At 39.3% G+C, this 27360-nt stretch overlaps 2 long non-coding RNA genes across 3 annotated transcripts; both read right to left on the bottom strand.

The window, feature by feature from the left end:
- Nucleotides 1–494: 494 nt before the first annotated feature.
- Nucleotides 495–20479, bottom strand: LOC125375980. Of its 2 annotated transcripts, XR_007218871.1 has the most exons (13): nt 19070–20479; nt 16956–17194; nt 15864–16063; nt 14127–15711; nt 12017–12255; nt 10925–11124; nt 9188–10772; nt 7082–7320; nt 5990–6189; nt 4256–5837; nt 2142–2380; nt 1064–1263; nt 495–911 (listed from the first exon to the last, which is right to left on the bottom strand). It is a non-coding gene; the product is annotated as an uncharacterized LOC125375980 (long non-coding RNA). The 2 variants fall into 2 exon arrangements; XR_007218870.1 differs by lacking the exons at nt 495–911; nt 1064–1263; nt 2142–2380 and having other exon boundaries at nt 2827–5837.
- A 31-nt stretch (nt 20480–20510) lies between these two features.
- On the bottom strand, nt 20511–27348 carry LOC125375979. The gene is made up of 6 exons (XR_007218869.1): nt 26838–27348; nt 25746–25945; nt 24012–25593; nt 21899–22137; nt 20807–21006; nt 20511–20654 (listed from the first exon to the last, which is right to left on the bottom strand). It is a non-coding gene; the product is annotated as an uncharacterized LOC125375979 (long non-coding RNA).
- Nucleotides 27349–27360: the final 12 nt, after the last annotated feature.

Below are 27360 nucleotides of genomic sequence, written 5' to 3'. Positions count from 1 at the left end.
CATTTCTTGCGGAATGCCAATTTGTCGTATTTTTGGCATAATTCTTCCATTGACAGCGCACTTCTGCTGACTTTGAGAATCGTCTTTTATCTGTGTACCTCCCCTTGTATGTGTGTACATCATCTTTGAAAGCCCTGTTGCAATGCTCCAAGTCAAGGTCGATGGGATGATTGGTGTCTTCTCTGCCTTGATGGTTGACTGTGCGGTTCCATATCAATCTATAAAGCCTGCCGTTCATATAGGAGAGCATATGCCTTTGCCTGTGTTTCAAAGGAGACCATATGCATACTTTGGACATTTGCTTGCCTTGTAGTATAAACAGAACCACTTTACTAGTCTCATCATGCCTGCCACCATCTCCCATGTGAATGGAATCGTTGTGATTTATTCGAAGAAGCCCAAGCATGAGAGACAGACGGGTGTACTGATAAATAGATGATCTTGATTCTGCTGAAGATGTGGAATCCTGATTGTTTTCAGCATTATGTTCCGGATGCTTCGTGTTTGCGGAGAGCTTTTGGTCTCTGGTACAGTTTTCCACAGTACCTGCAGGCTAGTGTGTTTGATTTGGAGACCATGACCTGGCTGTTGAGGAACCTCCGGTAAGACGTGCTTGTCTACAAACTGTTTTGCTGCATGACCTAGAAAATAATCAATCATTTTATATGGATTGCCAACAGCACCCATGTAACTTGACGTTGGGACAGAAGTGAGGTGTTCCATTTGGAAGTAATGTAGTCCCCGAGTTACGATGTAGGCGGTGGTGACCTTGTCCATGAATTCAGAGCATGGGTAAAAGTTGTCATGAGGATCCTGAGTAACATTCACCGCATTTATTGTGCTCCTTTGCAGCATGCAGAGTGCCAAACAGACTTGTTAGAGGAGGACGAGTACAAGTGTTTCCATATAACCTGAAAAAGAAATATCTTCAGGTAGTCAGGTATTACACAAAGACTAATCCGTTACTTTTGCAACAAAACAATAAACCAATTTACAAACCACACAATAACTGTCCTTCTTTTGTTAAATCGCAATTACAGAAAATGCAGTTAATTACATATACCTTTAGAAATTCAGCTTCGTTATGGAACTCTTCCATCTTTGGAACAAGTCCTTGTAATCTGGAACTTGGTGTAGGTCCATCTCGTAAGTGCATGATTGGCTTGTTTCTGCCTCTCAAGGGTGAGGTAGTCCCCTCCGCTGAGCACCTACTGTGATGGAGAACGGTCACTGAGGTCCTCACTGAAGCACTCCCAGTGGTATCTGAAATAAATTTCCACTGTATAAGTTTCAGAAACAATCTTTCATTAATCTTTTCATATGTGTAGGATATAAACTGCTCACAAAAAGTAGGGTATATTGAAATTAAAATCAATGGCACAAAGACAGTAATATAGATGCCTACAAAACATTTGTGTATGATTGAGGAAAAGCATAGGTCCGTCTGAGCAAGCCTCACAATGACCCACCAGATGCCCTTGCATCCAGGAAAATTGCACTCAAACGTACCAGGGGGTGGGGATGAGAAATCACATCTTGTGTCACACGTGCAAATGACAAAATCCACGTGCCTCACGGGCAAAAATGGGTGTTAAACATGGGTCTTGGACCAAGTTCATCCATCACTTCACCACTTTCCACAATGCGAAGGTTACGAGAAGACGAAAGATTGAGAGCAATTGGGATGATCCAAGCCGGAAGAAAGCATAGAAGCACAACTTTTGGGTTTCTACCCCTCATGAATTTTCCAGTGTCGACAAAATGAAATTGCAGCTTGATCAAAGTCATTACTTTCAAAACTGTTTCTTAACATTATTATTGTTTCCCAATGAAAATTAAACATAATTCTGAAGCTTTTCGTCGTAACTTTTCAATATCCCCTACTTTGTGTGAGCAGTATAAATAGAAACATACTTTTAACAAATATATACATGTTTTTAAATATAAATAATCTGAGACAACTGTTTGTTTGTTTTTTGTTATTTATCGCCACACTCAATCCACACAATTGGGATACGATGGCATGTATCAACCAAGTCAAGCTAGTCTGACCACCCGTTAGTCTCCTCTTACGACAAGCATAGTCGCTTTTGAAGGCCGCTTATTTACTAACAAAAGAAGTAAGTAAATAGAAATCATACCCTTTCAGTCTTCTTCTTTGTTTCCTGGACCGTCTTCAGTGGGTAGCACAGCACCAGCAGTGGGGGAAGTCCTCTTTTCAGACGAGAACCGTTACAGTATCTCAACAGCAGATGGCGGACAGGTGTGGCAACACCAAGCGGAACGTTAATTGAACGGTTAAGAGAGACTCGTGGGGTGGTCCGAGATATGTGGCTGATGTCAGAATCCGTTAATTACGTTGTGTATACACAATGCTAAGCTGAAAAACGAAATAAGAGGAAGAGTCAAAAGAAAAAGAATTCGTCAAATCACAACTGTATTCAGCTCTAATACCTGCAGATCCCGCGTTTCTGAGACACTCGACGTGCATCAACCATATATACAAGGCAAGTGTATGTATCAACTCTTAGAAAAAACATTCAGAAGTGAAACGCATTGTGTGGAACAGAACGTTTGGGTGTAATACTTACTCCTTCAACTAATGATATTAGTCCCAAACATTGTGTTCTTCATAATAAAGAAGTTCATCAATTTTCGGCCTTACATGTATATCATCCGTGTAATAACCTAAATTCTACTTCAGGCTTCAGGCTCCAACCGACATGTATTTTCATAACCTTATATGAAATAGGGGCTGTATTGGCGACTGAGTATTTCAGGTATTGACCAAAATTCAGGTGATATACACAATTAGTCCTGCACCAATGACCGTGGAATATATTTATTTCATTTAAAAAAATAATCTAGTAATGCATACAAAAAGCAAGTCTAGCCACCTCAAGCTAGCCATCACGAATCTGACACACTGCTGAACGGAACAAAGGATTGATGTTGTGTTTTAAGTATATACGCCCTCTATTTAACTTAACTACATGTATAACTGTTGGTATGGAAGGTAATGCAGTTACATAATTGATCACTTCAGGAATCATCAAAGACAAGTGATTGTAAGTTACCTCAGAGGAAAGGATGTCCTTTTTTTTCTCCAACAGGATCAGGAAAATCACTTACTTTTGAATTAGCACCATTCGTGTTTAAGAAACTTAATAACTCCAACCATGCTACTGTGACGGTTTTTTCACCCTGACACTGACATAATAATATTTGCAAGTCCAGAGACAGTTCTTGGAACACAGCCTGACTAAAGAGAAGATTTTGATGGCAATTTTCATTGATGAAGCACACTGCATTGCAAAATTGTAAGTATAAATGTTATATTTTGTATTTCGTTTTGTCTGTCAAGGCATGGCATGTTGAATTGAGAGAGCATGGATTTACGCATCTTTTGGCAATATCCCAGCAAAATCACGACGGGGACACCATAAATAGGCATGGAGAGCGAATGTTTTATGTACTAGGATGGTGTGCGTATCAATTACTGGTTTACAGGCTGCCTTCATATGGCTGCAATATTGCTGACTGCAGTATGAGACGACATTCACTCATTCACATGTTTTGTGATAAAACAAGTATAAATTCACAAAATATTCTTACTAACCACTATGAAACTGCACAATCTAAAGGTATAAAAATGTGCACTGATCACAAGTAGCTATAAAGTGTATACAATATCTAATTTGATATTCATCAAATCAAAGTTAAAGCACAAATATTAACATTTCAAAATGTGCATGTGTCACATTTATGAATACATACAATCACTTCTACAATCATCATGAACTTGATACTTGTTACTCTCAAACAAGGGTTAATTTTGTAAGTTTGGCCGCAGTCCCAGGTAGAGGCATTATGTAATATATGTTAATGCCCTTATGAAAAAGGAATGCATACATCCACTGTATTACATTACATTAGCTAAGTTAAAACACTAAAACACTAAAGTTGATCTTGTTGATCGGTTACAAAAAAATAATCATCTAACAACAATTGTTTTTGCATATGTTGATCTTATTCTTATAATAGGAGTTAAATTTCATAAAAGAAATCGGCCAATTTTCAAGCTAAAGTTTCAATTAAAGTTCAACATCAATCATGCATAACAACATACAGAATATGTATGAATGAGAAGGAAAACAGGGAAGTGTGTCAGAGTCCTTCATGGATCCAAATGGTTTCAAGAGGATGATAGTCCCTTGATAGTCCATTGCTCAACACCATTCAGCTTGGGACTTACAAAGTGTGGAAACCGTCATCCACTATGGTCCAGCCAATAATGTTGAGGATTATATTCAAGAGACAAGGACGGAGCAGGCAGGGATCCAGAAAAGCAGGCACATGCTCTTCTCATGAAATTTAGACGATGTCTCAGTGGCAGGCGGAATATTTCGGATGAAATGAAACAGTATGTCAGAACCAACGTATGTCGACGAGTTGAGCTTTACTGAAGTCATGAGTGCTATGGACAACTGTGCCATATCTTGCAAGTGTCTCTGTGACTGCAGAGACTCATGGACATGCAATTACCCCATGTAGTGAATGTAGATGTGATATTCTTGAGTTGTACAAAACTTCCCTTGACTCGAGTGATAGCTCATCATCTCACTCAGACTCAGAACATGAAGATCATGAAACATACAGTGATAGCGACTTTGCAACAGGGTCTCGTTTTAATCATGTGACACTGAATTACACATCGGGAAAAAAGGTTCAGATGTTATAGTATGTGCGGCTACTGAAGACTTTAAGACTTTCTGAAATCCAATTTTGGATGTCACTCAGCATGTTTTTGATTTCTCTGTGGCAGTGGCTTGTTGGCCTCATTGAATAGAGCTGCATAGGAATGGAATTGTTCTACAAGTTTAAGAATATCACCAAGAAGGATCAACAACTCCATGCCTTCCCGAACATTTCTTGCGGAATGCCAATTTGTCGTATTTTTGGCATAATTCTTCCATTGACAGCGCACTTCTGCTGACTTTGAGAATCGTCTTTTATCTGTGTACCTCCCCTTGTATGTGTGTACATCATCTTTGAAAGCCCTGTTGCAATGCTCCAAGTCAAGGTCGATGGGATGATTGGTGTCTTCTCTGCCTTGATGGTTGACTGTGCGGTTCCATATCAATCTATAAAGCCTGCCGTTCATATAGGAGAGCATATGCCTTTGCCTGTGTTTCAAAGGAGACCATATGCATACTTTGGACATTTGCTTGCCTTGTAGTATAAACAGAACCACTTTACTAGTCTCATCATGCCTGCCACCATCTCCCATGTGAATGGAATCGTTGTGATTTATTCGAAGAAGCCCAAGCATGAGAGACAGACGGGTGTACTGATAAATAGATGATCTTGATTCTGCTGAAGATGTGGAATCCTGATTGTTTTCAGCATTATATTCCGGATGCTTCGTGTTTGCGGAGAGCTTTTGGTCTCTGGTACAGTTTTCCACAGTACCTGCAGGCTAGTGTGTTTGATTTGGAGACCATGACCTGGCTGTTGAGGAACCTCCGGTAAGACGTGCTTGTCTACAAACTGTTTTGCTGCATGACCTAGAAAATAATCAATCATTTTATATGGATTGCCAACAGCACCCATGTAACTTGACGTTGGGACAGAAGTGAGGTGTTCCATTTGGAAGTAATGTAGTCCCCCAGTTACGATGTAGGCGGTGGTGACCTTGTCCATGAATTCAGAGCATGGGTAAAAGTTGTCATGAGGATCCTGAGTAACATTCACCGCATTTATTGTGCTCCTTTGCAGCATGCAGAGTGCCAAACAGACTTGTTAGAGGAGGACGAGTACAAGTGTTTCCATATAACCTGAAAAAGAAATATCTTCAGGTAGTCAGGTATTACACAAAGACTAATCCGTTACTTTTGCAACAAAACAATAAACCAATTTACAAACCACACAATAACTGTCCTTCTTTTGTTAAATCGCAATTACAGAAAATGCAGTTAATTACATATACCTTTAGAAATTCAGCTTCGTTATGGAACTCTTCCATCTTTGGAACAAGTCCTTGTAATCTGGAACTTGGTGTAGGTCCATCTCGTAAGTGCATGATTGGCTTGTTTCTGCCTCTCAAGGGTGAGGTAGTCCCCTCCGCTGAGCACCTACTGTGATGGAGAACGGTCACTGAGGTCCTCACTGAAGCACTCCCAGTGGTATCTGAAATAAATTTCCACTGTATAAGTTTCAGAAACAATCTTTCATTAATCTTTTCATATGTGTAGGATATAAACTGCTCACAAAAAGTAGGGTATATTGAAATTAAAATCAATGGCACAAAGACAGTAATATAGATGCCTACAAAACATTTGTGTATGATTGAGGAAAAGCATAGGTCCGTCTGAGCAAGCCTCACAATGACCCACCAGATGCCCTTGCATCCAGGAAAATTGCACTCAAACGTACCAGGGGGTGGGGATGAGAAATCACATCTTGTGTCACACGTGCAAATGACAAAATCCACGTGCCTCACGGGCAAAAATGGGTGTTAAACATGGGTCTTGGACCAAGTTCATCCATCACTTCACCACTTTCCACAATGCGAAGGTTACGAGAAGACGAAAGATTGAGAGCAATTGGGATGATCCAAGCCGGAAGAAAGCATAGAAGCACAACTTTTGGGTTTCTACCCCTCATGAATTTTCCAGTGTCGACAAAATGAAATTGCAGCTTGATCAAAGTCATTACTTTCAAAACTGTTTCTTAACATCCTTATTTCCACATTATTATTGTTTCCCAATGAAAATTAAACATAATTCTGAAGCTTTTCGTCGTAACTTTTCAATATCCCCTACTTTGTGTGAGCAGTATAAATAGAAACATACTTTTAACAAATATATACATGTTTTTAAATATAAATAATCTGAGACAACTGTTTGTTTGTTTTTTGTTATTTATCGCCACACTCAATCCACACAATTGGGATACGATGGCATGTATCAACCAAGTCAAGCTAGTCTGACCACCCGTTAGTCTCCTCTTACGACAAGCATAGTCGCTTTTGAAGGCCGCTTATTTACTAACAAAAGAAGTAAGTAAATAGAAATCATACCCTTTCAGTCTTCTTCTTTGTTTCCTGGACCGTCTTCAGTGGGTAGCACAGCACCAGCAGTGGGAGAAGTCCTCTTTTCAGACGAGAACCGTTACAGTATCTCAACAGCAGATGGCGGACAGGTGTGGCAACACCAAGCGGAACGTTAATTGAACGGTTAAGAGAGACTCGTGGGGTGGTCCGAGATATGTGGCTGATGTCAGAATCCGTTAATTACGTTGTGTATACACAATGCTAAGCTGAAAAACGAAATAAGAGGAAGAGTCAGAAGAAAAAGAATTCGTCAAATCACAACTGTATTCAGCTCTAATACCTGCAGATCCCGCGTTTCTGAGACACTCGACGTGCATCAACCATATATACAAGGCAAGTGTATGTATCAACTCTTAGAAAAACATTCAGAAGTGAAACGCATTGTGTGGAACAGAACGTTTGGGTGTAATACTTACTCCTTCAACTAATGATATTAGTCCCAAACATTGTGTTCTTCATAATAAAGAAGTTCATCAATTTTCGGCCTTACATGTATATCATCCGTGTAATAACCTAAATTCTACTTCAGGCTTCAGGCTCCAACCGACATGTATTTTCATAACCTTATATGAAATAGGGGCTGTATTGGCGACTGAGTATTTCAGGTATTGACCAAAATTCAGGTGATATACACAATTAGTCCTGCACCAATGACCGTGGAATATATTTATTTCATTTAAAAAAATAATCTAGTAATGCATACAAAAAGCAAGTCTAGCCACCTCAAGCTAGCCATCACGAATCTGACACACTGCTGAACGGAACAAAGGATTGATGTTGTGTTTTAAGGCCCTCTATTTAACTTAACTACATGTATAACTGTTGGTATGGAAGGTAATGCAGTTACATAATTGATCACTTCAGGAATCATCAAAGACAAGTGATTGTAAGTTACCTCAGAGGAAAGGATGTCCTTTTTTTTCTCCAACAGGATCAGGAAAATCACTTACTTTTGAATTAGCACCATTCGTGTTTAAGAAACTTAATAACTCCAACCATGCTACTGTGACGGTTTTTTCACCCTGACACTGACATAATAATATTTGCAAGTCCAGAGACAGTTCTTGGAACACAGCCTGACTAAAGAGAAGATTTTGATGGCAATTTTCATTGATGAAGCACACTGCATTGCAAAATTGTAAGTATAAATGTTATATTTTGTATTTCGTTTTGTCTGTCAAGGCATGGCATGTTGAATTGAGAGAGCATGGATTTACGCATCTTTTGGCAATATCCCAGCAAAATCACGACGGGGACACCATAAATAGGCATGGAGAGCGAATGTTTTATGTACTAGGATGGTGTGCGTATCAATTACTGGTTTACAGGCTGCCTTCATATGGCTGCAATATTGCTGACTGCAGTATGAGACGACATTCACTCATTCACATGTTTTGTGATAAAACAAGTATAAATTCACAAAATATTCTTACTAACCACTATGAAACTGCACAATCTAAAGGTATAAAAATGTGCACTGATCACAAGTAGCTATAAAGTGTATACAATATCTAATTTGATATTCATCAAATCAAAGTTAAAGCACAAATATTAACATTTCAAAATGTGCATGTGTCACATTTATGAATACATACAATCACTTCTACAATCATCATGAACTTGATACTTGTTACTCTCAAACAAGGGTTAATTTTGTAAGTTTGGCCGCAGTCCCAGGTAGAGGCATTATGTAATATATGTTAATGCCCTTATGAAAAAGGAATGCATACATCCACTGTATTACATTACATTAGCTAAGTTAAAACACTAAAACACTAAAGTTGATCTTGTTGATCGGTTACAAAAAAATAATCATCTAACAACAATTGTTTTTGCATATGTTGATCTTATTCTTATAATAGGAGTTAAATTTCATAAAAGAAATCGGCCAATTTTCAAGCTAAAGTTTCAATTAAAGTTCAACATCAATCATGCATAACAACATACAGAATATGTATGAATGAGAAGGAAAACAGGGAAGTGTGTCAGAGTCCTTCATGGATCCAAATGGTTTCAAGAGGATGATAGTCCCTTGATAGTCCATTGCTCAACACCATTCAGCTTGGGACTTACAAAGTGTGGAAACCGTCATCCACTATGGTCCAGCCAATAATGTTGAGGATTATATTCAAGAGACAAGGACGGAGCAGGCAGGGATCCAGAAAAGCAGGCACATGCTCTTCTCATGAAATTTAGACGATGTCTCAGTGGCAGGCGGAATATTTCGGATGAAATGAAACAGTATGTCAGAACCAACGTATGTCGACGAGTTGAGCTTTACTGAAGTCATGAGTGCTATGGACAACTGTGCCATATCTTGCAAGTGTCTCTGTGACTGCAGAGACTCATGGACATGCAATTACCCCATGTAGTGAATGTAGATGTGATATTCTTGAGTTGTACAAAACTTCCCTTGACTCGAGTGATAGCTCATCATCTCACTCAGACTCAGAACATGAAGATCATGAAACATACAGTGATAGCGACTTTGCAACAGGGTCTCGTTTTAATCATGTGACACTGAATTACACATCGGGAAAAAAGGTTCAGATGTTATAGTATGTGCGGCTACTGAAGACTTTAAGACTTTCTGAAATCCAATTTTGGATGTCACTCAGCATGTTTTTGATTTCTCTGTGGCAGTGGCTTGTTGGCCTCATTGAATAGAGCTGCATAGGAATGGAATTGTTCTACAAGTTTAAGAATATCACCAAGAAGGATCAACAACTCCATGCCTTCCCGAACATTTCTTGCGGAATGCCAATTTGTCGTATTTTTGGCATAATTCTTCCATTGACAGCGCACTTCTGCTGACTTTGAGAATCGTCTTTTATCTGTGTACCTCCCCTTGTATGTGGTGTGTACATCATCTTTGAAAGCCCTGTTGCAATGCTCCAAGTCAAGGTCGATGGGATGATTGGTGTCTTCTCTGCCTTGATGGTTGACTGTGCGGTTCCATATCAATCTATAAAGCCTGCCGTTCATATAGGAGAGCATATGCCTTTGCCTGTGTTTCAAAGGAGACCATATGCATACTTTGGACATTTGCTTGCCTTGTAGTATAAACAGAACCACTTTACTAGTCTCATCATGCCTGCCACCATCTCCCATGTGAATGGAATCGTTGTGATTTATTCGAAGAAGCCCAAGCATGAGAGACAGACGGGTGTACTGATAAATAGATGATCTTGATTCTGCTGAAGATGTGGAATCCTGATTGTTTTCAGCATTATATTCCGGATGCTTCGTGTTTGCGGAGAGCTTTTGGTCTCTGGTACAGTTTTCCACAGTACCTGCAGGCTAGTGTGTTTGATTTGGAGACCATGACCTGGCTGTTGAGGAACCTCCGGTAAGACGTGCTTGTCTACAAACTGTTTTGCTGCATGACCTAGAAAATAATCAATCATTTTATATGGATTGCCAACAGCACCCATGTAACTTGACGTTGGGACAGAAGTGAGGTGTTCCATTTGGAAGTAATGTAGTCCCCGAGTTACGATGTAGGCGGTGGTGACCTTGTCCATGAATTCAGAGCATGGGTAAAAGTTGTCATGAGGATCCTGAGTAACATTCACCGCATTTATTGTGCTCCTTTGCAGCATGCAGAGTGCCAAACAGACTTGTTAGAGGAGGACGAGTACAAGTGTTTCCATATAACCTGAAAAAGAAATATCTTCAGGTAGTCAGGTATTACACAAAGACTAATCCGTTACTTTTGCAACAAAACAATAAACCAATTTACAAACCACACAATAACTGTCCTTCTTTTGTTAAATCGCAATTACAGAAAATGCAGTTAATTACATATACCTTTAGAAATTCAGCTTCGTTATGGAACTCTTCCATCTTTGGAACAAGTCCTTGTAATCTGGAACTTGGTGTAGGTCCATCTCGTAAGTGCATGATTGGCTTGTTTCTGCCTCTCAAGGGTGAGGTAGTCCCCTCCGCTGAGCACCTACTGTGATGGAGAACGGTCACTGAGGTCCTCACTGAAGCACTCCCAGTGGTATCTGAAATAAATTTCCACTGTATAAGTTTCAGAAACAATCTTTCATTAATCTTTTCATATGTGTAGGATATAAACTGCTCACAAAAAGTAGGGTATATTGAAATTAAAATCAATGGCACAAAGACAGTAATATAGATGCCTACAAAACATTTGTGTATGATTGAGGAAAAGCATAGGTCCGTCTGAGCAAGCCTCACAATGACCCACCAGATGCCCTTGCATCCAGGAAAATTGCACTCAAACGTACCAGGGGGTGGGGATGAGAAATCACATCTTGTGTCACACGTGCAAATGACAAAATCCACGTGCCTCACGGGCAAAAGTGGGTGTTAAACATGGGTCTTGGACCAAGTTCATCCATCACTTCACCACTTTCCACAATGCGAAGGTTACGAGAAGACGAAAGATTGAGAGCAATTGGGATGATCCAAGCCGGAAGAAAGCATAGAAGCACAACTTTTGGGTTTCTACCCCTCATGAATTTTCCAGTGTCGACAAAATGAAATTGCAGCTTGATCAAAGTCATTACTTTCAAAACTGTTTCTTAACATCCTTATTTCCACATTATTATTGTTTCCCAATGAAAATTAAACATAATTCTGAAGCTTTTCGTCGTAACTTTTCAATATCCCCTACTTTGTGTGAGCAGTATAAATAGAAACATACTTTTAACAAATATATACATGTTTTTAAATATAAATAATCTGAGACAACTGTTTGTTTGTTTTTTGTTATTTATCGCCACACTCAATCCACACAATTGGGATACGATGGCATGTATCAACCAAGTCAAGCTAGTCTGACCACCCGTTAGTCTCCTCTTACGACAAGCATAGTCGCTTTTGAAGGCCGCTTATTTACTAACAAAAGAAGTAAGTAAATAGAAATCATACCCTTTCAGTCTTCTTCTTTGTTTCCTGGACCGTCTTCAGTGGGTAGCACAGCACCAGCAGTGGGAGAAGTCCTCTTTTCAGACGAGAACCGTTACAGTATCTCAACAGCAGATGGCGGACAGGTGTGGCAACACCAAGCGGAACGTTAATTGAACGGTTAAGAGAGACTCGTGGGGTGGTCCGAGATATGTGGCTGATGTCAGAATCCGTTAATTACGTTGTGTATACACAATGCTAAGCTGAAAAACGAAATAAGAGGAAGAGTCAGAAGAAAAAGAATTCGTCAAATCACAACTGTATTCAGCTCTAATACCTGCAGATCCCGCGTTTCTGAGACACTCGACGTGCATCAACCATATATACAAGGCAAGTGTATGTATCAACTCTTAGAAAAACATTCAGAAGTGAAACGCATTGTGTGGAACAGAACGTTTGGGTGTAATACTTACTCCTTCAACTAATGATATTAGTCCCAAACATTGTGTTCTTCATAATAAAGAAGTTCATCAATTTTCGGCCTTACATGTATATCATCCGTGTAATAACCTAAATTCTACTTCAGGCTTCAGGCTCCAACCGACATGTATTTTCATAACCTTATATGAAATAGGGGCTGTATTGGCGACTGAGTATTTCAGGTATTGACCAAAATTCAGGTGATATACACAATTAGTCCTGCACCAATGACCGTGGAATATATTTATTTCATTTAAAAAAATAATCTAGTAATGCATACAAAAAGCAAGTCTAGCCACCTCAAGCTAGCCATCACGAATCTGACACACTGCTGAACGGAACAAAGGATTGATGTTGTGTTTTAAGTATATACGCCCTCTATTTAACTTAACTACATGTATAACTGTTGGTATGGAAGGTAATGCAGTTACATAATTGATCACTTCAGGAATCATCAAAGACAAGTGATTGTAAGTTACCTCAGAGGAAAGGATGTCCTTTTTTTTCTCCAACAGGATCAGGAAAATCACTTACTTTTGAATTAGCACCATTCGTGTTTAAGAAACTTAATAACTCCAACCATGCTACTGTGACGGTTTTTTCACCCTGACACTGACATAATAATATTTGCAAGTCCAGAGACAGTTCTTGGAACACAGCCTGACTAAAGAGAAGATTTTGATGGCAATTTTCATTGATGAAGCACACTGCATTGCAAAATTGTAAGTATAAATGTTATATTTTGTATTTCGTTTTGTCTGTCAAGGCATGGCATGTTGAATTGAGAGAGCATGGATTTACGCATCTTTTGGCAATATCCCAGCAAAATCACGACGGGGACACCATAAATAGGCATGGAGAGCGAATGTTTTATGTACTAGGATGGTGTGCGTATCAATTACTGGTTTACAGGCTGCCTTCATATGGCTGCAATATTGCTGACTGCAGTATGAGACGACATTCACTCATTCACATGTTTTGTGATAAAACAAGTATAAATTCACAAAATATTCTTACTAACCACTATGAAACTGCACAATCTAAAGGTATAAAAATGTGCACTGATCACAAGTAGCTATAAAGTGTATACAATATCTAATTTGATATTCATCAAATCAAAGTTAAAGCACAAATATTAACATTTCAAAATGTGCATGTGTCACATTTATGAATACATACAATCACTTCTACAATCATGAACTTGATACTTGTTACTCTCAAACAAGGGTTAATTTTGTAAGTTTGGCCGCAGTCCCAGGTAGAGGCATTATGTAATATATGTTAATGCCCTTATGAAAAAGGAATGCATACATCCACTGTATTACATTACATTAGCTAAGTTAAAACACTAAAACACTAAAGTTGATCTTGTTGATCGGTTACAAAAAAATAATCATCTAACAACAATTGTTTTTGCATATGTTGATCTTATTCTTATAATAGGAGTTAAATTTCATAAAAGAAATCGGCCAATTTTCAAGCTAAAGTTTCAATTAAAGTTCAACATCAATCATGCATAACAACATACAGAATATGTATGAATGAGAAGGAAAACAGGGAAGTGTGTCAGAGTCCTTCATGGATCCAAATGGTTTCAAGAGGATGATAGTCCCTTGATAGTCCATTGCTCAACACCATTCAGCTTGGGACTTACAAAGTGTGGAAACCGTCATCCACTATGGTCCAGCCAATAATGTTGAGGATTATATTCAAGAGACAAGGACGGAGCAGGCAGGGATCCAGAAAAGCAGGCACATGCTCTTCTCATGAAATTTAGACAATGTCTCAGTGGCAGGCGGAATATTTCGGATGAAATGAAACAGTATGTCAGAACCAACGTATGTCGACGAGTTGAGCTTTACTGAAGTCATGAGTGCTATGGACAACTGTGCCATATCTTGCAAGTGTCTCTGTGACTGCAGAGACTCATGGACATGCAATTACCCCATGTAGTGAATGTAGATGTGATATTCTTGAGTTGTACAAAACTTCCCTTGACTCGAGTGATAGCTCATCATCTCACTCAGACTCAGAACATGAAGATCATGAAACATACAGTGATAGCGACTTTGCAACAGGGTCTCGTTTTAATCATGTGACACTGAATTACACATCGGGAAAAAAGGTTCAGATGTTATAGTATGTGCGGCTACTGAAGACTTTAAGACTTTCTGAAATCCAATTTTGGATGTCACTCAGCATGTTTTTGATTTCTCTGTGGCAGTGGCTTGTTGGCCTCATTGAATAGAGCTGCATAGGAATGGAATTGTTCTACAAGTTTAAGAATATCACCAAGAAGGATCAACAACTCCATGCCTTCCCGAACATTTCTTGCGGAATGCCAATTTGTCGTATTTTTGGCATAATTCTTCCATTGACAGCGCACTTCTGCTGACTTTGAGAATCGTCTTTTATCTGTGTACCTCCCCTTGTATGTGGTGTGTACATCATCTTTGAAAGCCCTGTTGCAATGCTCCAAGTCAAGGTCGATGGGATGATTGGTGTCTTCTCTGCCTTGATGGTTGACTGTGCGGTTCCATATCAATCTATAAAGCCTGCCGTTCATATAGGAGAGCATATGCCTTTGCCTGTGTTTCAAAGGAGACCATATGCATACTTTGGACATTTGCTTGCCTTGTAGTATAAACAGAACCACTTTACTAGTCTCATCATGCCTGCCACCATCTCCCATGTGAATGGAATCGTTGTGATTTATTCGAAGAAGCCCAAGCATGAGAGACAGACGGGTGTACTGATAAATAGATGATCTTGATTCTGCTGAAGATGTGGAATCCTGATTGTTTTCAGCATTATATTCCGGATGCTTCGTGTTTGCGGAGAGCTTTTGGTCTCTGGTACAGTTTTCCACAGTACCTGCAGGCTAGTGTGTTTGATTTGGAGACCATGACCTGGCTGTTGAGGAACCTCCGGTAAGACGTGCTTGTCTACAAACTGTTTTGCTGCATGACCTAGAAAATAATCAATCATTTTATATGGATTGCCAACAGCACCCATGTAACTTGACGTTGGGACAGAAGTGAGGTGTTCCATTTGGAAGTAATGTAGTCCCCGAGTTACGATGTAGGCGGTGGTGACCTTGTCCATGAATTCAGAGCATGGGTAAAAGTTGTCATGAGGATCCTGAGTAACATTCACCGCATTTATTGTGCTCCTTTGCAGCATGCAGAGTGCCAAACAGACTTGTTAGAGGAGGACGAGTACAAGTGTTTCCATATAACCTGAAAAAGAAATATCTTCAGGTAGTCAGGTATTACACAAAGACTAATCCGTTACTTTTGCAACAAAACAATAAACCAATTTACAAACCACACAATAACTGTCCTTCTTTTGTTAAATCGCAATTACAGAAAATGCAGTTAATTACATATACCTTTAGAAATTCAGCTTCGTTATGGAACTCTTCCATCTTTGGAACAAGTCCTTGTAATCTGGAACTTGGTGTAGGTCCATCTCGTAAGTGCATGATTGGCTTGTTTCTGCCTCTCAAGGGTGAGGTAGTCCCCTCCGCTGAGCACCTACTGTGATGGAGAACGGTCACTGAGGTCCTCACTGAAGCACTCCCAGTGGTATCTGAAATAAATTTCCACTGTATAAGTTTCAGAAACAATCTTTCATTAATCTTTTCATATGTGTAGGATATAAACTGCTCACAAAAAGTAGGGTATATTGAAATTAAAATCAATGGCACAAAGACAGTAATATAGATGCCTACAAAACATTTGTGTATGATTGAGGAAAAGCATAGGTCCGTCTGAGCAAGCCTCACAATGACCCACCAGATGCCCTTGCATCCAGGAAAATTGCACTCAAACGTACCAGGGGGTGGGGATGAGAAATCACATCTTGTGTCACACGTGCAAATGACAAAATCCACGTGCCTCACGGGCAAAAATGGGTGTTAAACATGGGTCTTGGACCAAGTTCATCCATCACTTCACCACTTTCCACAATGCGAAGGTTACGAGAAGACGAAAGATTGAGAGCAATTGGGATGATCCAAGCCGGAAGAAAGCATAGAAGCACAACTTTTGGGTTTCTACCCCTCATGAATTTTCCAGTGTCGACAAAATGAAATTGCAGCTTGATCAAAGTCATTACTTTCAAAACTGTTTCTTAACATCCTTATTTCCACATTATTATTGTTTCCCAATGAAAATTAAACATAATTCTGAAGCTTTTCGTCGTAACTTTTCAATATCCCCTACTTTGTGTGAGCAGTATAAATAGAAACATACTTTTAACAAATATATACATGTTTTTAAATATAAATAATCTGAGACAACTGTTTGTTTGTTTTTTGTTATTTATCGCCACACTCAATCCACACAATTGGGATACGATGGCATGTATCAACCAAGTCAAGCTAGTCTGACCACCCGTTAGTCTCCTCTTACGACAAGCATAGTCGCTTTTGAAGGCCGCTTATTTACTAACAAAAGAAGTAAGTAAATAGAAATCATACCCTTTCAGTCTTCTTCTTTGTTTCCTGGACCGTCTTCAGTGGGTAGCACAGCACCAGCAGTGGGAGAAGTCCTCTTTTCAGACGAGAACCGTTACAGTATCTCAACAGCAGATGGCGGACAGGTGTGGCAACACCAAGCGGAACGTTAATTGAACGGTTAAGAGAGACTCGTGGGGTGGTCCGAGATATGTGGCTGATGTCAGAATCCGTTAATTACGTTGTGTATACACAATGCTAAGCTGAAAAACGAAATAAGAGGAAGAGTCAAAAGAAAAAGAATTCGTCAAATCACAACTGTATTCAGCTCTAATACCTGCAGATCCCGCGTTTCTGAGACACTCGACGTGCATCAACCATATATACAAGGCAAGTGTATGTATCAACTCTTAGAAAAACATTCAGAAGTGAAACGCATTGTGTGGAACAGAACGTTTGGGTGTAATACTTACTCCTTCAACTAATGATATTAGTCCCAAACATTGTGTTCTTCATAATAAAGAAGTTCATCAATTTTCGGCCTTACATGTATATCGTCCGTGTAATAACCTAAATTCTACTTCAGGCTTCAGGCTCCAACCGACATGTATTTTCATAACCTTATATGAAATAGGGGCTGTATTGGCGACTGAGTATTTCAGGTATTGACCAAAATTCAGGTGATATACACAATTAGTCCTGCACCAATGACCGTGGAATATATTTATTTCATTTAAAAAAATAATCTAGTAATGCATACAAAAAGCAAGTCTAGCCACCTCAAGCTAGCCATCACGAATCTGACACACTGCTGAACGGAACAAAGGATTGATGTTGTGTTTTAAGTATATACGCCCTCTATTTAACTTAACTACATGTATAACTGTTGGTATGGAAGGTAATGCAGTTACATAATTGATCACTTCAGGAATCATCAAAGACAAGTGATTGTAAAGTTACCTCAGAGGAAAGGATGTCCTTTTTTTTCTCCAACAGGATCAGGAAAATCACTTACTTTTGAATTAGCACCATTCGTGTTTAAGAAACTTAATAACTCCAACCATGCTACTGTGACGGTTTTTTCACCCTGACACTGACATAATAATATTTGCAAGTCCAGAGACAGTTCTTGGAACACAGCCTGACTAAAGAGAAGATTTTGATGGCAATTTTCATTGATGAAGCACACTGCATTGCAAAATTGTAAGTATAAATGTTATATTTTGTATTTCGTTTTGTCTGTCAAGGCATGGCATGTTGAATTGAGAGAGCATGGATTTACGCATCTTTTGGCAATATCCCAGCAAAATCACGACGGGGACACCATAAATAGGCATGGAGAGCGAATGTTTTATGTACTAGGATGGTGTGCGTATCAATTACTGGTTTACAGGCTGCCTTCATATGGCTGCAATATTGCTGACTGCAGTATGAGACGACATTCACTCATTCACATGTTTTGTGATAAAACAAGTATAAATTCACAAAATATTCTTACTAACCACTATGAAACTGCACAATCTAAAGGTATAAAAATGTGCACTGATCACAAGTAGCTATAAAGTGTATACAATATCTAATTTGATATTCATCAAATCAAAGTTAAAGCACAAATATTAACATTTCAAAATGTGCATGTGTCACATTTATGAATACATACAATCACTTCTACAATCATCATGAACTTGATACTTGTTACTCTCAAACAAGGGTTAATTTTGTAAGTTTGGCCGCAGTCCCAGGTAGAGGCATTATGTAATATATGTTAATGCCCTTATGAAAAAGGAATGCATACATCCACTGTATTACATTACATTAGCTAAGTTAAAACACTAAAACACTAAAGTTGATCTTGTTGATCGGTTACAAAAAAATAATCATCTAACAACAATTGTTTTTGCATATGTTGATCTTATTCTTATAATAGGAGTTAAATTTCATAAAAGAAATCGGCCAATTTTCAAGCTAAAGTTTCAATTAAAGTTCAACATCAATCATGCATAACAACATACAGAATATGTATGAATGAGAAGGAAAACAGGGAAGTGTGTCAGAGTCCTTCATGGATCCAAATGGTTTCAAGAGGATGATAGTCCCTTGATAGTCCATTGCTCAACACCATTCAGCTTGGGACTTACAAAGTGTGGAAACCGTCATCCACTATGGTCCAGCCAATAATGTTGAGGATTATATTCAAGAGACAAGGACGGAGCAGGCAGGGATCCAGAAAAGCAGGCACATGCTCTTCTCATGAAATTTAGACGATGTCTCAGTGGCAGGCGGAATATTTCGGATGAAATGAAACAGTATGTCAGAACCAACGTATGTCGACGAGTTGAGCTTTACTGAAGTCATGAGTGCTATGGACAACTGTGCCATATCTTGCAAGTGTCTCTGTGACTGCAGAGACTCATGGACATGCAATTACCCCATGTAGTGAATGTAGATGTGATATTCTTGAGTTGTACAAAACTTCCCTTGACTCGAGTGATAGCTCATCATCTCACTCAGACTCAGAACATGAAGATCATGAAACATACAGTGATAGCGACTTTGCAACAGGGTCTCGTTTTAATCATGTGACACTGAATTACACATCGGGAAAAAAGGTTCAGATGTTATAGTATGTGCGGCTACTGAAGACTTTAAGACTTTCTGAAATCCAATTTTGGATGTCACTCAGCATGTTTTTGATTTCTCTGTGGCAGTGGCTTGTTGGCCTCATTGAATAGAGCTGCATAGGAATGGAATTGTTCTACAAGTTTAAGAATATCACCAAGAAGGATCAACAACTCCATGCCTTCCCGAACATTTCTTGCGGAATGCCAATTTGTCGTATTTTTGGCATAATTCTTCCATTGACAGCGCACTTCTGCTGACTTTGAGAATCGTCTTTTATCTGTGTACCTCCCCTTGTATGTGGTGTGTACATCATCTTTGAAAGCCCTGTTGCAATGCTCCAAGTCAAGGTCGATGGGATGATTGGTGTCTTCTCTGCCTTGATGGTTGACTGTGCGGTTCCATATCAATCTATAAAGCCTGCCGTTCATATAGGAGAGCATATGCCTTTGCCTGTGTTTCAAAGGAGACCATATGCATACTTTGGACATTTGCTTGCCTTGTAGTATAAACAGAACCACTTTACTAGTCTCATCATGCCTGCCACCATCTCCCATGTGAATGGAATCGTTGTGATTTATTCGAAGAAGCCCAAGCATGAGAGACAGACGGGTGTACTGATAAATAGATGATCTTGATTCTGCTGAAGATGTGGAATCCTGATTGTTTTCAGCATTATATTCCGGATGCTTCGTGTTTGCGGAGAGCTTTTGGTCTCTGGTACAGTTTTCCACAGTACCTGCAGGCTAGTGTGTTTGATTTGGAGACCATGACCTGGCTGTTGAGGAACCTCCGGTAAGACGTGCTTGTCTACAAACTGTTTTGCTGCATGACCTAGAAAATAATCAATCATTTTATATGGATTGCCAACAGCACCCATGTAACTTGACGTTGGGACAGAAGTGAGGTGTTCCATTTGGAAGTAATGTAGTCCCCGAGTTACGATGTAGTTGGTGGTGACCTTGTCCATGAATTCAGAGCATGGGTAAAAGTTGTCATGAGGATCCTGAGTAACATTCACCGCATTTATTGTGCTCCTTTGCAGCATGCAGAGTGCCAAACAGACTTGTTAGAGGAGGACGAGTACAAGTGTTTCCATATAACCTGAAAAAGAAATATCTTCAGGTAGTCAGGTATTACACAAAGACTAATCCGTTACTTTTGCAACAAAACAATAAACCAATTTACAAACCACACAATAACTGTCCTTCTTTTGTTAAATCGCAATTACAGAAAATGCAGTTAATTACATATACCTTTAGAAATTCAGCTTCGTTATGGAACTCTTCCATCTTTGGAACAAGTCCTTGTAATCTGGAACTTGGTGTAGGTCCATCTCGTAAGTGCATGATTGGCTTGTTTCTGCCTCTCAAGGGTGAGGTAGTCCCCTCCGCTGAGCACCTACTGTGATGGAGAACGGTCACTGAGGTCCTCACTGAAGCACTCCCAGTGGTATCTGAAATAAATTTCCACTGTATAAGTTTCAGAAACAATCTTTCATTAATCTTTTCATATGTGTAGGATATAAACTGCTCACAAAAAGTAGGGTATATTGAAATTAAAATCAATGGCACAAAGACAGTAATATAGATGCCTACAAAACATTTGTGTATGATTGAGGAAAAGCATAGGTCCGTCTGAGCAAGCCTCACAATGACCCACCAGATGCCCTTGCATCCAGGAAAATTGCACTCAAACGTACCAGTGGGTGGGGATGAGAAATCACATCTTGTGTCACACGTGCAAATGACAAAATCCACGTGCCTCACGGGCAAAAGTGGGTGTTAAACATGGGTCTTGGACCAAGTTCATCCATCACTTCACCACTTTCCACAATGCGAAGGTTACGAGAAGACGAAAGATTGAGAGCAATTGGGATGATCCAAGCCGGAAGAAAGCATAGAAGCACAACTTTTGGGTTTCTACCCCTCATGAATTTTCCAGTGTCGACAAAATGAAATTGCAGCTTGATCAAAGTCATTACTTTCAAAACTGTTTCTTAACATCCTTATTTCCACATTATTATTGTTTCCCAATGAAAATTAAACATAATTCTGAAGCTTTTCGTCGTAACTTTTCAATATCCCCTACTTTGTGTGAGCAGTATAAATAGAAACATACTTTTAACAAATATATACATGTTTTTAAATATAAATAATCTGAGACAACTGTTTGTTTGTTTTTTGTTATTTATCGCCACACTCAATCCACACAATTGGGATACGATGGCATGTATCAACCAAGTCAAGCTAGTCTGACCACCCGTTAGTCTCCTCTTACGACAAGCATAGTCGCTTTTGAAGGCCGCTTATTTACTAACAAAAGAAGTAAGTAAATAGAAATCATACCCTTTCAGTCTTCTTCTTTGTTTCCTGGACCGTCTTCAGTGGGTAGCACAGCACCAGCAGTGGGAGAAGTCCTCTTTTCAGACGAGAACCGTTACAGTATCTCAACAGCAGATGGCGGACAGGTGTGGCAACACCAAGCGGAACGTTAATTGAACGGTTAAGAGAGACTCGTGGGGTGGTCCGAGATATGTGGCTGATGTCAGAATCCGTTAATTACGTTGTGTATACACAATGCTAAGCTGAAAAACGAAATAAGAGGAAGAGTCAAAAGAAAAAGAATTCGTCAAATCACAACTGTATTCAGCTCTAATACCTGCAGATCCCGCGTTTCTGAGACACTCGACGTGCATCAACCATATATACAAGGCAAGTGTATGTATCAACTCTTAGAAAAACATTCAGAAGTGAAACGCATTGTGTGGAACAGAACGTTTGGGTGTAATACTTACTCCTTCAACTAATGATATTAGTCCCAAACATTGTGTTCTTCATAATAAAGAAGTTCATCAATTTTCGGCCTTACATGTATATCGTCCGTGTAATAACCTAAATTCTACTTCAGGCTTCAGGCTCCAACCGACATGTATTTTCATAACCTTATATGAAATAGGGGCTGTATTGGCGACTGAGTATTTCAGGTATTGACCAAAATTCAGGTGATATACACAATTAGTCCTGCACCAATGACCGTGGAATATATTTATTTCATTTAAAAAAATAATCTAGTAATGCATACAAAAAGCAAGTCTAGCCACCTCAAGCTAGCCATCACGAATCTGACACACTGCTGAACGGAACAAAGGATTGATGTTGTGTTTTAAGTATATACGCCCTCTATTTAACTTAACTACATGTATAACTGTTGGTATGGAAGGTAATGCAGTTACATAATTGATCACTTCAGGAATCATCAAAGACAAGTGATTGTAAGTTACCTCAGAGGAAAGGATGTCCTTTTTTTTCTCCAACAGGATCAGGAAAATCACTTACTTTTGAATTAGCACCATTCGTGTTTAAGAAACTTAATAACTCCAACCATGCTACTGTGACGGTTTTTTCACCCTGACACTGACATAATAATATTTACAAGTCCAGAGACAGTTCTTGGAACACAGCCTGACTAAAGAGAAGATTTTGATGGCAATTTTCATTGATGAAGCACACTGCATTGCAAAATTGTAAGTATAAATGTTATATTTTGTATTTCGTTTTGTCTGTCAAGGCATGGCATGTTGAATTGAGAGAGCATGGATTTACGCATCTTTTGGCAATATCCCAGCAAAATCACGACGGGGACACCATAAATAGGCATGGAGAGCGAATGTTTTATGTACTAGGATGGTGTGCGTATCAATTACTGGTTTACAGGCTGCCTTCATATGGCTGCAATATTGCTGACTGCAGTATGAGACGACATTCACTCATTCACATGTTTTGTGATAAAACAAGTATAAATTCACAAAATATTCTTACTAACCACTATGAAACTGCACAATCTAAAGGTATAAAAATGTGCACTGATCACAAGTAGCTATAAAGTGTATACAATATCTAATTTGATATTCATCAAATCAAAGTTAAAGCACAAATATTAACATTTCAAAATGTGCATGTGTCACATTTATGAATACATACAATCACTTCTACAATCATCATGAACTTGATACTTGTTACTCTCAAACAAGGGTTAATTTTGTAAGTTTGGCCGCAGTCCCAGGTAGAGGCATTATGTAATATATGTTAATGCCCTTATGAAAAAGGAATGCATACATCCACTGTATTACATTACATTAGCTAAGTTAAAACACTAAAACACTAAAGTTGATCTTGTTGATCGGTTACAAAAAAATAATCATCTAACAACAATTGTTTTTGCATATGTTGATCTTATTCTTATAATAGGAGTTAAATTTCATAAAAGAAATCGGCCAATTTTCAAGCTAAAGTTTCAATTAAAGTTCAACATCAATCATGCATAACAACATACAGAATATGTATGAATGAGAAGGAAAACAGGGAAGTGTGTCAGAGTCCTTCATGGATCCAAATGGTTTCAAGAGGATGATAGTCCCTTGATAGTCCATTGCTCAACACCATTCAGCTTGGGACTTACAAAGTGTGGAAACCGTCATCCACTATGGTCCAGCCAATAATGTTGAGGATTATATTCAAGAGACAAGGACGGAGCAGGCAGGGATCCAGAAAAGCAGGCACATGCTCTTCTCATGAAATTTAGACGATGTCTCAGTGGCAGGCGGAATATTTCGGATGAAATGAAACAGTATGTCAGAACCAACGTATGTCGACGAGTTGAGCTTTACTGAAGTCATGAGTGCTATGGACAACTGTGCCATATCTTGCAAGTGTCTCTGTGACTGCAGAGACTCATGGACATGCAATTACCCCATGTAGTGAATGTAGATGTGATATTCTTGAGTTGTACAAAACTTCCCTTGACTCGAGTGATAGCTCATCATCTCACTCAGACTCAGAACATGAAGATCATGAAACATACAGTGATAGCGACTTTGCAACAGGGTCTCGTTTTAATCATGTGACACTGAATTACACATCGGGAAAAAAGGTTCAGATGTTATAGTATGTGCGGCTACTGAAGACTTTAAGACTTTCTGAAATCCAATTTTGGATGTCACTCAGCATGTTTTTGATTTCTCTGTGGCAGTGGCTTGTTGGCCTCATTGAATAGAGCTGCATAGGAATGGAATTGTTCTACAAGTTTAAGAATATCACCAAGAAGGATCAACAACTCCATGCCTTCCCGAACATTTCTTGCGGAATGCCAATTTGTCGTATTTTTGGCATAATTCTTCCATTGACAGCGCACTTCTGCTGACTTTGAGAATCGTCTTTTATCTGTGTACCTCCCCTTGTATGTGTGTACATCATCTTTGAAAGCCCTGTTGCAATGCTCCAAGTCAAGGTCGATGGGATGATTGGTGTCTTCTCTGCCTTGATGGTTGACTGTGCGGTTCCATATCAATCTATAAAGCCTGCCGTTCATATAGGAGAGCATATGCCTTTGCCTGTGTTTCAAAGGAGACCATATGCATACTTTGGACATTTGCTTGCCTTGTAGTATAAACAGAACCACTTTACTAGTCTCATCATGCCTGCCACCATCTCCCATGTGAATGGAATCGTTGTGATTTATTCGAAGAAGCCCAAGCATGAGAGACAGACGGGTGTACTGATAAATAGATGATCTTGATTCTGCTGAAGATGTGGAATCCTGATTGTTTTCAGCATTATATTCCGGATGCTTCGTGTTTGCGGAGAGCTTTTGGTCTCTGGTACAGTTTTCCACAGTACCTGCAGGCTAGTGTGTTTGATTTGGAGACCATGACCTGGCTGTTGAGGAACCTCCGGTAAGACGTGCTTGTCTACAAACTGTTTTGCTGCATGACCTAGAAAATAATCAATCATTTTATATGGATTGCCAACAGCACCCATGTAACTTGACGTTGGGACAGAAGTGAGGTGTTCCATTTGGAAGTAATGTAGTCCCCGAGTTACGATGTAGGCGGTGGTGACCTTGTCCATGAATTCAGAGCATGGGTAAAAGTTGTCATGAGGATCCTGAGTAACATTCACCGCATTTATTGTGCTCCTTTGCAGCATGCAGAGTGCCAAACAGACTTGTTAGAGGAGGACGAGTACAAGTGTTTCCATATAACCTGAAAAAGAAATATCTTCAGGTAGTCAGGTATTACACAAAGACTAATCCGTTACTTTTGCAACAAAACAATAAACCAATTTACAAACCACACAATAACTGTCCTTCTTTTGTTAAATCGCAATTACAGAAAATGCAGTTAATTACATATACCTTTAGAAATTCAGCTTCGTTATGGAACTCTTCCATCTTTGGAACAAGTCCTTGTAATCTGGAACTTGGTGTAGGTCCATCTCGTAAGTGCATGATTGGCTTGTTTCTGCCTCTCAAGGGTGAGGTAGTCCCCTCCGCTGAGCACCTACTGTGATGGAGAACGGTCACTGAGGTCCTCACTGAAGCACTCCCAGTGGTATCTGAAATAAATTTCCACTGTATAAGTTTCAGAAACAATCTTTCATTAATCTTTTCATATGTGTAGGATATAAACTGCTCACAAAAAGTAGGGTATATTGAAATTAAAATCAATGGCACAAAGACAGTAATATAGATGCCTACAAAACATTTGTGTATGATTGAGGAAAAGCATAGGTCCGTCTGAGCAAGCCTCACAATGACCCACCAGATGCCCTTGCATCCAGGAAAATTGCACTCAAACGTACCAGGGGGTGGGGATGAGAAATCACATCTTGTGTCACACGTGCAAATGACAAAATCCACGTGCCTCACGGGCAAAAATGGGTGTTAAACATGGGTCTTGGACCAAGTTCATCCATCACTTCACCACTTTCCACAATGCGAAGGTTACGAGAAGACGAAAGATTGAGAGCAATTGGGATGATCCAAGCCGGAAGAAAGCATAGAAGCACAACTTTTGGGTTTCTACCCCTCATGAATTTTCCAGTGTCGACAAAATGAAATTGCAGCTTGATCAAAGTCATTACTTTCAAAACTGTTTCTTAACATCCTTATTTCCACATTATTATTGTTTCCCAATGAAAATTAAACATAATTCTGAAGCTTTTCGTCGTAACTTTTCAATATCCCCTACTTTGTGTGAGCAGTATAAATAGAAACATACTTTTAACAAATATATACATGTTTTTAAATATAAATAATCTGAGACAACTGTTTGTTTGTTTTTTGTTATTTATCGCCACACTCAATCCACACAATTGGGATACGATGGCATGTATCAACCAAGTCAAGCTAGTCTGACCACCCGTTAGTCTCCTCTTACGACAAGCATAGTCGCTTTTGAAGGCCGCTTATTTACTAACAAAAGAAGTAAGTAAATAGAAATCATACCCTTTCAGTCTTCTTCTTTGTTTCCTGGACCGTCTTCAGTGGGTAGCACAGCACCAGCAGTGGGAGAAGTCCTCTTTTCAGACGAGAACCGTTACAGTATCTCAACAGCAGATGGCGGACAGGTGTGGCAACACCAAGCGGAACGTTAATTGAACGGTTAAGAGAGACTCGTGGGGTGGTCCGAGATATGTGGCTGATGTCAGAATCCGTTAATTACGTTGTGTATACACAATGCTAAGCTGAAAAACGAAATAAGAGGAAGAGTCAAAAGAAAAAGAATTCGTCAAATCACAACTGTATTCAGCTCTAATACCTGCAGATCCCGCGTTTCTGAGACACTCGACGTGCATCAACCATATATACAAGGCAAGTGTATGTATCAACTCTTAGAAAAACATTCAGAAGTGAAACGCATTGTGTGGAACAGAACGTTTGGGTGTAATACTTACTCCTTCAACTAATGATATTAGTCCCAAACATTGTGTTCTTCATAATAAAGAAGTTCATCAATTTTCGGCCTTAC

This window comes from Haliotis rufescens, unplaced genomic scaffold (assembly GCF_023055435.1).
Source record: "Haliotis rufescens isolate VD_foot unplaced genomic scaffold, xgHalRufe1.0.p SCAF_65, whole genome shotgun sequence".
NCBI classification, from domain to species: domain Eukaryota; kingdom Metazoa; phylum Mollusca; class Gastropoda; order Lepetellida; family Haliotidae; genus Haliotis; species Haliotis rufescens.
Note: the sequence above shows the minus strand (reverse complement) of the source record. Positions and strands in the feature narration are given on the sequence as shown.